The sequence below is a fragment of the Podarcis raffonei genome, chromosome 1, assembly GCF_027172205.1.
Source record: "Podarcis raffonei isolate rPodRaf1 chromosome 1, rPodRaf1.pri, whole genome shotgun sequence".
Classification (NCBI taxonomy): Eukaryota; Metazoa; Chordata; class Lepidosauria; order Squamata; family Lacertidae; genus Podarcis; species Podarcis raffonei.
Window position 1 is genome coordinate 60,434,700 of NC_070602.1, and position 16,057 is coordinate 60,450,756.

The 16,057-nt window shown below is 42.2% G+C and overlaps 1 long non-coding RNA gene across 3 annotated transcripts in view; it reads right to left on the reverse strand.

Moving 5' to 3' along the window:
- LOC128414234 (uncharacterized) overlaps positions 1-6,389 on the reverse strand; it is a 55,003-nt gene extending 48,614 nt beyond the window's left edge. The window contains exon 1 of one of the 3 annotated variants that reach the window (XR_008330615.1): positions 5,939-6,389. This is a non-coding gene — a long non-coding RNA (uncharacterized LOC128414234). Of the gene's footprint in view, positions 1-3,042; positions 3,120-5,938 lie in introns of those variants that run through there. The other 2 variants (XR_008330616.1, XR_008330618.1) reach the window with 2 other exon arrangements.
- Between the last annotated feature and the right edge of the window lie 9,668 nt (positions 6,390-16,057).

Consider the following 16,057-nt stretch of genomic DNA (forward strand, 5'->3'; position numbering starts at 1 on the left):
TGTGATCTACATGCAGCATGCAAATCTTGTTTAATTAAACCATTGACTCTCAGTGCTAGGAACTCATAGTATGCCGGTGATTGCCATTCATGCTGTGACCTATGATTCCTTGAGGTTAATGGTTTGTTCCTAGTAGTGCACACATTTTCGAAGCTTTAATGTGGTGCTGAATGGACTCGGGAGACTACAGAAAATTTGTATTTGAAAAAGTAAAAAAATGGGGGGGGGGGTGAGGGTTGAATCTTTTGATGCTAAGCGTTCAGGAGAAACCCACCTCCCCCAGCTTTCTATTTGATTATAATTATTGCATAATTTATTCACTAGTTTAAAATGGTGCATTTTTCTGATGGAACTTGGCTAAGAGAAAGGCATAGTTACATGCACCTTGCTCATATATTAGTCAGAGCTCTTACAAATGATTAAACTATAATATACTTACTGATTGGATAATAACAGAACAGGGATTTTTATTTTTTTTTAAGAATTTTATGAGTATTTAAATAGCTGTGGATTACAGACCAGAATGTTTGAAGGTTTTTTCCTTATATGCGCACAGCACACAGCGGTCATTAAACTCTATGTAGGAATTGCTGTGGCTCTCATGATAGGCATGTATTTGCGTGGATGAATCTATTTGAAGTGGTCTCTTGTCACACTGCAGTTCACAGATCTGTCGGCAGCCACATGAACTACACATATGGCAAATTGTGTGTTTGAGATGATAGATTACAGACATACACCTTCCCAGAGTCAAGGCCTTTCTGAATAACACCTCAATTTAAGAGGTCTTAACTTTAGTTATATGTCTTCACATAAGTAAGCCCCACTGGGCTTTCCCCCAGGTAAAGTTCTCTGAGGTTGAATCTTTAGAAGTGGAAAGCATGACTTAATTGAAACTGATAGCGTGTAACATACCTAACTTCAATAATATTGTGGGAAATAGTACATGCAACCTCATGAAGTGTGTTTATTGCTAGAGTCCTTTTTCATCTGTTTCTGAGACATCTGAAGGAGCAATTAAAAACTCCAATTTCTTAATAAATGCTATAAAATAATATTGTGTATACAGACCGCTTTTCTCCCATTTGTAATAATTCAGAACATGCTCATCTAGAGAAGATCAAACTGTGTTAATTAGTATGCAACTAATGCACGAGAAAAAGAATTTCTTTTGTACTGATAATGCTTTGATAAATCCCTGTGCAATTAAAATGCTTAATTCCCATCTTAAAAGTAGCTTTTTAAAGTATGAAATGTGTTTTTTTTTAAATGTACTGGGATTTATTTTAGTAAATTTACTTTTATAAATGCATCAGAAGTGTTTTCAACTACCTTCTTACGTGTTATTTATTTTTTAAATACAAATCCTTCTATTATTTTCCTTATTAAGCCATCTCACTCTAGGAGGAAGAATCAAGGCATGTTCTCCTGCATATATATATATACAATATATCCAAAATCCGACAATAGATGCATAGAATTTTATGGTAAAAATAGATGTTCATTACAAAACCATTCAGTGCTGTTGTATACATATTTAGCCAGACATAAGCCCCATTGTGCTTCGTAGAGCTAACTACTCGGTTTCACAATCTCCACCATTTTTGGTAAGAATTGGGAAAACCTGTTGCTTCATTTTCTGCTTCATTTACCTGCTGTTCCACAAACTGTCACTGAATATTTTGAACACTATTCCACTGAAGTAGAAGATCAGCATCACTGTTGCACCTGTTATGCATTATTATTATCATCATCCTGAATAGTGTAAAGTGAACATTGTATTCCCCATCTCTCCTTCAGCCAAACTACACATTACATTAGTTATGCATCTTTTAAAGCATACTTGGCTGACCACAGGGTGGGGTGGGTGGGTGGGTGTATGTGTTTGTTTGTTATATACATTTTTGTGTGTTTTTATATTGTAAACTGCCCTGTGATCATCTGATGAAATTCAATAAATAATAATTTAATAAAGAGAAATTTAATAAATAATAATAATGTTTAGGAAAAGCAGCCATAGAGACCCTATTCTGGAATGTGGTCCCGATCTGGACTCAGGCTCCATACCAAAGATCCCACCACCAGTCTTTTCCTCTGAAGGCTATGTTTACTACAAGCTGTACCCTTGTGGGCAAATGGCAGCAGGAAAGTGGCGCAATGCCCCAATCCAGATTGATGTACTGTTTTGCCCTAAGAGACAGAATGCAGAGTGCAGTCCTTCTTATACATCACAGGCAATTAGTTTTAACGTGTATTATTTTGGATTTCAGTTACTTGTTCTTTCCCAAATGAAAATTACCTCCCCAAATCCGCCCTGCAATCATAGGCAGAAAAACACAGGGGGGCATTTCACTGAATATTTCTGAAGGTTAAATCTGAATGAGACATTTCCAGTCACTTACTGTTGAATTAAGCTCTATTGTTAATACATACTGATGGATGATGAGCTATGAAAAGGAGGACTGAAAAAATTAGGGCCCAGGCCAATTGCCTTCTTCAAAAACAGTCAAACAAAACCCAATAATATTAAAACCAGATCTACAGTTGTGGCTGAAATTCTCTACCCCATTCAGTTACTTGACCAGTTTGCAGAAGGTTCTTCAGCAGAAGAGGGAAATTTCTCAACTATTCAAGAATAACTTGAAATGTTCCAAATTTTAGCTAAAAATTCTTTGAGAAACATTGGGTCAGTCCTATATCCTCTATCCCTCAGCCTATTATAATCCTACGATAATTATTATCTGCAAAAACTCAATATGAATATTTTTAATTGGGAGCAGAAAATTGCATATATTCTTGGCATACAGAATCTTCCAAACAATGCTGAATCACTAAAGCCTGTGTCTTCTGCACATGCTACTTTTCTCTGTATTTCTCCTTTGTACTGCTAACTCATATTTGGCTAACACATATTGTAGGTCTTGCATTAGATATTCTACTGACTATCTTTTAATCCCAGCTTTATATGGACAAAAGTTTGTGGGCTAGCAAAACTGTTTTTGAAAGATGAAAAAAACTTTGAACGCTATTAGCTTTATATACCTACTTGGCTGCTTGCAGTTCTGACTCCCAATTGTTGAGACGTTAATGACATCCACCTAATACTTGACAGGGACCCTATGGTGTGTAAAAATAATTATTTCTCTTAATCCTGTTCAGTGGAAAGGGCTATTAATAAATGAAAGCAAACAGCTGTAAGTTGTGTATTATTAAATAAAGAATAAACTATTACTAATACTCAATAGAGGATGGTTGGTGGGAAAATATCAATTTTTTAAAAAATCAGTTTGCTTAACAGAAAATGCTTAAAGGTGCAATCATGCCGTTGAAATAAAATGGCAAAACTCCTATTTATTAATCAGTTTGGATCCCAGTCATAACAACAAAATGAAGGAAGGGAAGTCCTATAAAAATCTGACAACCTATTTTACTGGATTAAGCTTTTCATGCTGGTTTTATAATTTAATACGGCACATTCCCACAAGATGCAGTGCTCCACAGCATCAGCAATGGATAGGTTGGACAGGTGCAGGACTAGCAAGCTAACACCATACGCGAGCCGATCAGCACTGTTGTAAACAAAATCTGCTCTTTTTCCCCATTATAGGGTATACAAAAGCCCGTAAAGAGTCCTAAAGTGGGTTCCCTATCAGTAGGAGAAAACAACAGAGGCCAACCAGGGAATATTGAGAAGCAAAGCAGCTAGTAAGCCTGATCTTTATTAAACTGTTGCAACACGGTCCTCACTCACCACATGCAGGAGGGAGGAGGAATCCCGAACCATGGATTTTTTGAAATTGCCACCCTCTAAGCTTAAGGCCACCCCCCAATACATCATATATACATCACAGAAGGGCTGGTCTACAGCAGAATCCTAAGGCAAGGATAATGGTCACTAATTGCTTGATAATAGTCTCTGATTGCATTACCTGCGCAGTCTGGCTACTCTTTTGTGATGGTGAATACTTTAGTTCCTGAATCCAGGTCACAGGCTCACTCTATTCATACACAGATACACCCTTAAGACAGGATTTGTGAGCAAAGAGACAATGGGGAGGCTTTCTCCATTTGCCTCCCTTACTGCAGAGGAACACTTGAGGTCACTGGGAAAGTCAAAATGGCTTCAGGACTGCTTTCCTGCACTGTTTCAGACCCAACTCTATTCATTATTTTCACTGCCATGATCCTACATTGTGTCGAAGGGAAACTCCCCACCGGAGTAGAAATCATATCAAACAGATGGAAAGCTCTTCAATCTGAGCAGGCTGAAAGCAATGAGTAAGGTTACCGTAACTTCAGTCATAGAGCTTCAGTATGCTGATGACAACGTAGTGTGCGCATGCTCAGAGGATGACCTCCAGAGCATCCTAAATATATTTGCAGAAGCTTATGAAAAGCTTGACCTATCACTCAACATCCAAAAAACCAAAGTGCTGCACCAACAAGTACAAAATAACCCCTCTGCAGCGCCACAAATTCAACTCAATGGTGTAACGTTGGAAAATGTTGATCACTTCTCCTACCTAGGCAGTTATCTTTCCACAAGGAACAACATTGATGCCGAAATCCAGCATCGCCTGAGCTCTGCAAGTGTAGCTTTCTTCCGATTGAAGTGCAGAGTGTTTGATTACCAGTACATTCGCATGGAAGCCAAAATGCTTGTTTACAAAGCTATTGTACCACCAACCTTACTGTATGCTTGTGAAACATGGACCACTTATAAACGCCATCTCCAACTCCTCAAAAGATTCCATCAACTGTGTCTCCGAAAATTTTACCCATCACTTGGGAAGACAGGCGAACTAATATCAGTGTACTGGAAAGAAGATCACCAATGTTGAAGCAATGATTCTTCAACATCAACTTTGTTAGACTGGTCATGTTGCGCGGATGCCTGATGATCGTCTTCCAAAGCAACTACTCTATTCTGAACTTAAAAATGGAAAGCGTAATGCTGGTGGTCAACAAAAGAGGTTTAAAGACTGTCTCAAGGCAAATCTAAAAAAATGTAGTATAAACACTGGCAACTGGGAAACACTGGCCTGCGAGCGCTCCAGTTGGAGAACAGCCTTTACCAAAGGTGTCATGGGCTTTGAAGACACTCGAACTCAGGATGCAAGGGAGAAACGTGCTAAGAGGAAGGCATGCTTGGCAAATTCACACCGTGATCAACTCCCACCCAGAAACCAATGTCCCAACTGTGGAAGGACATGTGGATCCAGAACTGGCCTCCACAGTCACTTTCAGACTCATTGTTAAAACTGTGTTAATGGAAGACAATCTTACTCGGCTACGAGTGATCACCAAAGAAGAAGATACTTATGTATGTGTTTGCCTTGTAAATTTATTAACATTTAATTTATATATTTGAGACTTTAAATTCTTATGAAAAGAACATACAGTAAATCGCACTTAAAAGGGACTAGTAACATGTGGAGAACAAAGAGGGATAGGAGGATCCCGTTATCAATCAGGTACTGTATTCAAAGCACCATCATAAAGGCAATACCAGGACAAGGGTGTGGTTCCACCTGAAAGCATGTTAAGACCTGAGTAACTCGGAATAATTACTACTGGCTTTGTAGTATGTCCTTTTTCAGACCCCAGGACCCACTTTTAACCCAAACATGCATTTGGAGACCCATTTCTTAACCATTTACCATCTATTTGCATGACAGTGTTCCTGTTGTGACCCACTCCTGGGTCCTGTCAACTCTACAGGAATCCTATTAAGACACGACTGAGTAACTGTCCTCATTTTCCACAGGGGAAACTGAAAGAGGGAGGCAAGCAGCTTGGCTAAGGCCGTTTTATGAGTTCCTCCCAGATTTTAGGTTTGAACAGGAAGCTTCTTATCCCAGCCATTCCAAAGACTGGGTTTTCTTCCTAAGCGCACACCTCATTCTTACACACAGAAGGAAAACAAGCACGCTGTTACCTCAAGGAAAAGAAGCACGACGACACGTTTCTTGCTTCGCTTGAACTGCAGCAAGTGGTCCCGAAGTTCTCATTTTGAGGGAAAGGATCATACCAACTAGATAGGGGGGAAGCTGAAGGAGGCACTTACCAATTCCCCCCCACACGCATCCTCCCTTCCTTGCCCCTCTAATCAAGCAGCTCTCAATACCCCTGAGCTAGTGCTAAATGCTGGTGTTAAATGCAAAACTGCCACTTTATCTCTGTAAGCTTCCCAGATCTCGCACCCCCCACACACATTGGGTTAATTGCTCCAGTACCATCCATGGGGTGGTCTTAAAAACTAGGGGGGCGGGGCTTCATTCTGTTTTGGACGTGGCAGGATGCAGTTTGTCCTTCAGTACTAACAGTATTCAACTAGGCTGGGAAGGAAAGGGTGCTTTTGATTACTAAAGGCTGAAAGGTGTGTGCATCTGGATGAGACCTGCAAAGCAAATCCGTGTGTGTGTTGGGTCTTTTTAGAGCAGACAGACCAGGTGCTAGACATTAACCCAATTCTGATTTAACACCACCTGATCAAAAGGTCTCACTTCTACCTTTTCTTATGATACCAAGGTGCTGCCCTTGTTTCTATCTCCCCTGCTTCCTTGATTTGCTGTTTCTCATAAATTCAGGCTGCTTCTCTCTGTCTTTACTTTCTGGCTTTCCTTCAGTCAGAGCAGGACATTCCAGCCTGACAGCAGTCGCAAGCTGGGAGATGCAATAGATTGTTGTTGTTTAATTAACGAACTGGTTGGAGGAAGGCAGCATTGATAATTTGCTCTAGATATTTGCAGAGTGCATGCCAATTTACCTGCCACCTAAGGGTTTACAGATGCATATTTCCTAGATGGAAAGGGCCTATATGAGCTTGAAGTGCTGAAACATTGCAGGGGTGTAGCATTTACCTAGGTTTGGATTGGAAGGAGTTCAGAGTGTTTATAATATTTTAGTACATTTTCATATATGTAAATAGAACATAGACTGAGGCAGATCTACGGTACATCTTAAACCAGGGGTGGCTAACTTGTGACCTTTTAGATGTTATTGCACTCCCAGCTCCCATCAGACCAAGAAGTGTAGCCTATAGTCAGGGATGGTGGCAGTTACAGGTTCCCCTTTGTTCTCTTTCACATGCACACAAACCTAGATTACACCAGGTTTAGATGAGAGCAGGAGTGTAGCGTGGGGAGGGCCAGGGGAGCCTTGGCCCTGGGTGCAGATTTTTAAAGGGGTGCAAGGGTGTGCAACCAGGTGCCCCCACAACAAGTTCCCTTATGGCTGGAGCCATGAGGAGCCAAGCCACACGTCAGCCACACCTTCAGGGCTAGGGCGGCACTGGCACCTCGTCGCCCTCGTAGCCTGCGAAGGAACATCCACATGTTCCCTGCCCCTGGGCTGGCTGGAAGGGGAGGGGAGGATGTTGCAGCTGTTGCCCACCGAGCAGAGGTGAGAGGCTCTGGTAGCTGCCTCCTTTGCAACGGGGCACCACTGCACTCAGGTCTGCCCTCCTCACAGGGCGGCTTTGAGCCTCTTTCTCCCTCCCCTTGGTTTGCCTCACTCGTCACCGGCTTAGACTGCCACTGCTTGGTTGGTGGTGAGGGCTTGGGCTGGCATGGCCATCCTCAGCATACACTCCACCCCGGGTGCTGACAACCCACGCTATGCCACTGGATGAGAGTGGGTGGGGAAGGTATGTCCCCCCTTCTATGCATTCCCAGAGTTTCTTAGCCATTCAGAATCAGAAATCACCCACTGACTTTTTCCTGCAGACTACCTACAAAGTTGTGCCTGGCAACTTTTACCACCACCACCACCACCACCCATAGCAGCCAAGACCAAGGGGCATTACACAGAACCCGAAGGTAGTCCCCACCACCACATCTCCTGTACACCCCCCCCTCCAACCTTACAATGTGAACTGAGTAAGCACAACCATAAAAGTTACTTTTGACCCGCATACATCACCTGCCTCACACATTGCACTTGCATATTCAAGAGCAATACAAGTGGGGCCTGGTAAAGAACTTGCCTACTTGAAGGAACCCTCAGGCTTCCAGGAAGGACTGAGCAGCCAGTAAGTAAACACACTTTTACCTATTAACTGTCGGTGTCCAGACTAGAGACATGCAGCTGATCTAATGGAAAGCATTTTATGGTAAGGATTTTAAAAGCACCGTCTCTATTATCTGCTTTGTAGTTATAAAATCACTATGATACTCTATCATAAAAACATGATACGGTTGTGATTATTGTAATTTACTCTTTCTTAAGCATACAGATTAGGCGTCTTCTGGGCTGGGTTGGCCAGGGGCGTTCTTAAAATAGCCATGGATTACCAAACCTCTTTGGTGTATAAACGAGTGGGTCAGGTTTCGGGTATCTGGACCAATTACCTGGAAATGGCTGCCTGAGGCTTGGAAAAGGTCCTGATTAGCATTCACATGCAGCACTAGGGCAAGATGAAGAACACAGCAGCAGCAGAGGAGATAAAAGGGAAACAGGGAGAGATCATTTTTCCCCCTTGCTGCCCTTTAGGGCTTCACCTCTCTAATGAATCCCCTTTTGAAAGCATTTCCATAGAATCACAGAATTGTAGAGTTGGAAGGAACCCCAGGGGTTGTCTTTCCTAGGGAGTGGTGGGGTGCAGAATTGCTTAAAATAGGCATCCATACATATGTACATATTTGGAAACAAGAATGTGGCTTAACAGCTACCCTCTGAGTTATGAGGAATCAAGCAAGTACTTCTTTTCCTCTTCGCAAAACTGATGCTGGTTCCCTGAGACTAATTTAAGTAACTTGCACCAAGCATTCCTAAAATCCTATTCTGGATGCATTTTTAAAATGGAAGTAGAGGCATGGGGGAAAGAAACATCAGCTTCTCAAAACAGACAGGTTTGCACAAACACTTATTTGAGGATGGGGTTGTGTGCCAATCAAAGACACCTTTCAGTCTTCAGTATTTCTGCAGCTTCATGTGTAAATAACACCTGAGCTACTACAAAGAAGCAGCCAGGGCATCTGTAGCCAAGATGCATAGTCAGCTGATCTCAGTTTGCCCAAATAAAACTCTTTAGGAATGCTAGGGCAACTAGTGCAAGTTATGTTCCCTGAAAACAATGTCATGTCTACATCCAAAGACAGCCTCCTAGTATATGACCAGCCATAAAACACGCACATACACCTCTAATTTGTTTAGTAGGCAATCAGACTCTGAAAAGCTACTTGGCTTTCTTGATCTGTCTGCTTTTTTCAGACTTCTCTTCTAGAAAATGAGTGTTTCACTTTAAACTGTATACCTGCATGCTTCTTAAGATATATACCGGTAGGTATGTTGTTTAATGTCTAATTTTAAAAATTGTTTTTAGGATGGTTGTATAATGGCTTTCATGAAGATGTAGCCAATGCCTCTTTCACAGGGCCTTCTTCTGGTGGCTTCAGTGAATCAGCATCCACAGTGCCCTGCTCCTCCAAGGACACAATTCCATCTGTTGCTGGTTTGTCCTCACCAGTTGGATCCTGATCCTCCATCCTGTATCTTCAGGAGGTGAACAATTTGAGGAGAGGAAAGGTTAGCCTTTGTGCCAAATTAGGGACCAGTCCAGTTGCTTTTAGTTCAGAGGAAGGGGAAAGGTGGCTCAGCTGTATCACGGCTAGTTTGGTCCTAATAGGCTTGTATCTGCAGCTAAACAGAGAAGGCGAAGCCATCAACCAGCCAGACTACTTAAGCAGCCTTCAACCCCAAGAGGCCTGCTTTGGGCAACTGCCAAAAAGCAGTACCACAGCGCACCGTCTGTTTTGTGTCAGTTTGGACTACAGGTCCTTTACAGTTCTATAGCATTGTCATTTGCACTAGGTGGATTAATGGACACTGGATTTTTAAAAGTGTTCATACTGTTCACCACAAACTTAAAAATAATATTATATTATTCACTTCTACACTTTTTGTCCTTTCAAAGACATACCCGGGAGGCGTTCAGTAAGAGTTATATTATTCTTTATGGTCTTTTGATCTAGCCGTGGTTCAATTCAGACTATAAATCAGAGTCTGAGAAATCAGGCCAATAGGTTCTCATGTCTTCAGGGTTTGCAACAGCAAAATGTGTTGGATTGAGAGAGGCTTATAGTGGATGGGGCCCTAGGATTAGAGGCATGATTACTTTCCATTTCTTTTTTAATACTAGTACACCCCTCAGCAAACCGGAGCAGATCTCTGAGTTTTCCCTTTCCTTTTCTTCTTTTCTAAACTGCAACAAATGTACCATGAAGTTGATGGTGAGCAAATTGATGGTCAATATGCGACTGGAGTAGATATGTGTTAGATATATCATTTATGTCAATAAATGAGTCAGGCCTCAGGTCTCGTGAGTGCCTGCAAGATCTGACACTATCCCATGGTATGGAGCAGTTTTTAAATGGCATTTGTTGCACGTCTAAAGAATATGCATGCATATCATACTGCTGTGTCCACTATAAATACAAATCAGGCAGCCGGGGGGGGGGGGAGAGCTGAAACCAAGAAGCTGAAAGGCACCAATCCCTCTTCCAATTTTTCAAAGCAGGCAGTGTCTTTTATGGGGCATAGGGAGAAGGGAGGCCACAGTACAAGTTTTGTATCAACTCCAGAGAAATTGTGCTCGGGCATCAGGACTGGAACCAGAAGCTTGTATAGGATTCTGTTATATACTTTGTGGCCTTATAATTCCATGATTGTGTGTCTGAAATATGCTAAACAAATCCTCACCACTTTTTATTCCAAGTGCAAGGACAGAAAGAGTAGGGTCAGACCCCCCCAAGTGTCCCTGCTTTCGAGGGACATCCCTGATTTAGAGAAGCCGTCCTGGTTTCTGATTTGATCCCAGAATGTCCCACTTTTCCTTAGGATGTCCCTATTTTCATTGGAGAAATGATATCTGACCCCTGAGCCATCTGAAGGAAATCCTGTATAGGGAAGTTTTTTTAAAATATTTAATGTTTTGTTGTGGTTTTATATATGTTGGAAACTGCCGAGAGTGGCTGGGGCAACCCAATAAGATATGTGAGGTATAAATAGTAAAATTATCATTATGGAATGGGACATCCCTATTTTCATCAGAGAAATGTTGGAGGGTATGTAAGGCCCTAGGGAATAAACTCTGTTTTCCACATGAATGAGGTCTTTTTTTAAAAAAAAGTTGTTTAATTAAATCTTAACTCTCTAGTTTTGAAACAAAATCCATGCTTTACCTCAGCCTTATATTACTAATTTATTGAAATAAAAACAAAATCAATCTGTCTCTGATTTGCGTCTAATTTCACACATTCCCTTTAATAGTTTATTTGCTTAGCATGAAGTTGGCAGTTGCTTTAAATCAGTTATACATAAATTCAAAGAGTGGGTCTTTCATTTCAGAATGTTAAGACTTAATTGGATTTACATCAGATTAAAAAGTGGCTTCTGAGAGGGGAGAAATGCCCTCAAACATAAAAGCATGGCTAATTTAATAATACTTTAAAAAGAAACACACGCGCACACACAAAAACCCTTATCATGTAAATGGCAGCAGCTCTTTAGTACTTTCCCCTCTTGTTGCATACTTTGATTCTATTTGACATTTAGATGGGGCCTACAGAGTATATGATCAGGCAAACTGGACACACCGCCATCACCAGTTGATTTATGTAGAGCTTGACTGCAGTAGCTCAGGCACTGGTGACTTCAAAGTTGGACTACTGCTATTAATTCTTTGTGGGGCTTCCCTTACATTTGACCCACAAACTGCAGTTAGTACAGAATGCTACAGCACCACCGCTGACAGGTATGAGTCCCTGTCAACATATAACACCTCTGCTCAGAGATATGCACTGGTTGCCAAATTGTTACCGGGCAATTTGATCTGTGAAACTGGCACTCTTACAGGTGTCCCATAATAATCATTCTTCACTTGTAAGAAATTGAGCTGTTAGTGTGGGTGTCAAGATTAAACATGTATCTTGTACTATTTAGACATGGTTCCAGTAAGTTGGCAACTATAATAAAGCAGAAGCACCACAGCTAACTTTGGCAACCCAGTAAGTCAATGGTTTGTGGCATTTATGCTCCTGATGTATGCATATACTATCCTAAAAAAGGCCTCCCTAATGCTGGCCAACATAGGAAACTGCCTTACATATATTGACTCAGACCATTGGTCTGTCTAGCTCAGTATTCCCTTCACTGACTGGCAGTGGCTCTCTGCAGTTTCAGTAAGAGAATCTCTCCCAGGCCTACCTGGAGATCCCAGGGATTAAATCTGGAACCTTCTGCATGCAAAGCAAATGCACTACCATTGAGCTACACATGTCCACTGCATTGGCTGGTATGGATAAAGACTGTTCTTTAAAATTTAAAACAATGTGAGCCTCTGTGGCGGCTGAAAGGGATAGGAAAACCAGCAAAAATGGTGCGATGTGTGTGGACGAGAGTGGCGGGGATGCATCAGGCTGCAACCGCCGCTCACTGTGAGGATGGTAAGCGGCCATTTCCACACCTCATCTTCTCCATCGCCCTTGGCCATCTTCACATGCTACAAAGCAGGGGTTCTATGGTGCTGGCTCCTGGGACGTCTCCCCAAGGCCTGCTGCTATTTTGATCCAAGCCTGGGAACAGTTGGGGAGTTGCCCTGTTAAAAACCACAAAAGTTCATTTTTGAGCCAGACTCAGGTAAACTTTAGCAGCATCACCAGAACTTCCAGTAGATTAGTGGAAAGGTCAAGCTAAGAGATTCCACAGGGACTGAACTCTTGTTCTCAGACACACCCTGAGAAAGAGAAAGGAAGAGATCTTGCCAATAACTTAATTTGAACCACTATCCCGCTACATTTATTCAAATTAGCTTGGCAGGGCTCGTTCACACCTGGGGGAGGAGCCTTGTCCGAACAGGGGTTCCTGTGCACACGTGGGTGATTGCAAGGGATTTCCCAATTGCTCCAGAGAATTGGGGTCAGTTCTGTACAGAGCTGCTCTTTCCAGTAAAGTAAATAGGAAGGCCTCCTGGACCCCATGTATCACACGAAGCTCTAGATTTTGGAAACGGTGTTTTCTTGTGACTGATCAACAATTGATGATCCGTTTCCAGGGAGACCAAGAAGTAATCTGCAGGAAGTACAAAACCCCTAATAATTCACAAAAGAGCCTCATCGCAGCCAACAAGGCAGATTCCTTTGCATTAAGCAAGAAAACAGCCAAATATGTTAGGTACCGAAATACTTACAGAACCTTCTGCAAGTCACTGATTCAAGAATGGGGGAAGTTATCTATATCAGAACAACAGATCTTTAGCAATACATGTTTGGGCTTCCTATTATGGTGCAATGTGATGGGGTAGGACAGAAGGCTATCCCTGTGCATGACCCTTTGGATCTCTAGGCCCAATCCTAGTGGTGCATTGCTTCCTAAATCTGCCCTCTAGTTTAGAGCTGCATGCCCACATTATAGTATACACAAATATCCTTCTGCATCTACTGTTCCCCTTTCTCAATACTAGAAGTAACTGATCCAATGAGCTGCTGCCACTATTCCAATTAATGAGATGTGTGCGTGTGGATAGGAGAGAGAGCTAGCTGTATGCCAGCATTGGCAGACATTACAGGTACAATTGTTTGCTGAATTCAGTGCTTACTGGAAGGCAGCAAAATTATTTTCCCCAACAGCCAAGCTAGATAGTTCTGGGTCCTCAGTCACGATTCCCTCCTCCTTACCAAGGGGTGATTTTGTTTTATAATAACATGCAAAATGCCTTGCTTGCTACATTTTTAATGCATACCTTCTGTAAGCCTGAAGGTGTTGGGTGTTTGGTGCAAGATCAAGTGCCTTTTCCAGTATGTAAAGCAGGATGGATTTCTAGATTCCATAGAACAAAGTGGAGTCTTATGCCCGGATAAGGCCTGAATTAAAATGACAGGAGGCTAGGGAATTAAAAATATTTCCCAACAAAATGCACATTTCCCTCTGGGATTAAGCAATGAGTACAAATACAAAGATAAGAAGAGACAAGAGGAGTAACAGCTACTGACTCAGAATGTCTATGATCATGTCCCATCAATTATTCAGATAAGAAAGATCTACATTAAAATTAATCATACAATTCTGAATTGCTTCTTTACATCAATAATGAAGCAGCTGCACTTAATATAAACAGATAAAGAGAACAGGGTAAGAAATCATCCTTAGCACACAAAGGAGAAAATAGTATTTTAACTATATGGCTAATTACTGATTTACAGCAGAGGGTTATTTTCAGTGACCTAGAACAGAAAGCTTTCTATTTTGAACACAAATCTTTCTGATAAACAGGAGAGATCTCCCTCCAAGTGGTTGCATCCAACACCAACACCACCACCAACAAAAAATTACAAACCAATTTACTTTGGAACAAGTATTTTGCCTGGTGTTTGTCTGCTTGTTTGTTAAGTTTCCAGCCAGTGTCTGGGTGGGTATGCAACAAACTTTGCAATGGCTCTTGCCAGCATGGAGTTGGACTCTGCACTTGGATCTGGCGTCTCTAGGAAGGGAGTTCCAAAATTTGGGAAAAGCCACCATGAAGCTCTCCTCACAAGTTTCCACCATATGTACCTGTGAGGGTGGATGGATGGAGAAAAGGGCCTTCCTCGATGATCTCAGAGCCCGGGCAGATTCGTATGGGAGAATATGGTCCTTCAGAAAGCGTGAGCCATAACTCTTTTGATAGAAGTTGTGTTTTGTTTTTTAACTTGAATTATTAAGGTTCTGTGTGTGGAACCCTGGGGAATGAGAGGCCCATAGCTGGATGAGAGGCCCACAGGCCATATTTGTATATGCCCTCTGGGGCATATATATATATGGAAGCAGGTGGCGCTGTGGTCTAAACCACAGAGCCTTGGGCTTGCCGATCAGAAGGTCGGTGGTTCGAATCCCCACGATGGGGTGAGCTCCCGTTGCTCGGTCCCAGCTCCTGCCCACCTAGCAGTTCAAAAGCAAGTCAAAGTGCAAATAGATAAATAGGTACTGCTCCGGTGGGAAGGTAAATGGTGTTTCCGTGCGCTGCTCTGGTTCGCCCGAAGTGGCTTAGACATGCTGGCCACATGACCTGGAAGCTGTCTGTGGACAAATGCCCACTCCCTTGGCCTATAGAGCAAGATGAGTGCACAACCCCAGAGTCGTCCACAACTATACCTAACGGTCAGGGGTATCTTTACCTTTACAGTGGTACCTCGGGTTACAGACGCTTCAGGTTACAGATGTTTCAGGATAAAGACCCAGAAATAGTACCTCGGGTTAAGAACTTTGCTTCAGAATGAGAACAGAAATCGTGTGGTGGCGGCATGACAGTAGAGGGAGGCCCCATTAGCTAAAGTGGTACCTCAGGTTAAGAACAGTTTCAGGTTAAGAACGGACCTCCAGAATGAATTAAGTTCTTAACCTAAGGTACCACTATAATATATATATATATATATATATATATATATATATATATATATATACACACACACACAACTATTGTTTGTTGTTGTTGATTATTAGGTATACCCCTGTGGATTATTATTATTGATTATTAGGTATACCCCTGTGGAAAGTAATGGATAGCATGTTGTGAGTGCATGTCCCCAGCCGCACTGCATGTGTCATGTGCATGTGTCAAACAGAAAGGGGAATATTTGTCAGAAAGTCCCACCCAGTAGTGGATGATGCCATGGGGTGGTCAATCTAGCAGGGCAGCAGGGCTCACCTGAATTCTGCTCTGTCATACTGCTCCTACTCACTAGGAGTTGAGTGGTAGTGAGGCAGCAAGGTCAGCACAGCGCAAATGCACCAGCTGATCTGGTCTGGTGTGCCTGCTGGTGCATTTGCACTACATCAACCTCACTACCAGTTCTCCCCTCTATCACCTGGTAAGCAGCAGCAACACAGCAAACCAGAAGTCAGGTGAGCAGTGCTACCCTGCCATGTTGACCACTACTGGATCCATCAAGACCGATACTGACCCCCCTCACAGTTATGCCTATAGGTGAATAGTTCATTCCCAAAACGAAGAAAGAGTTGGCTTCTATATGATTGTTTATCCCACAATTAAAAATAGCTCTGAAATGTTAACACTTTGAGA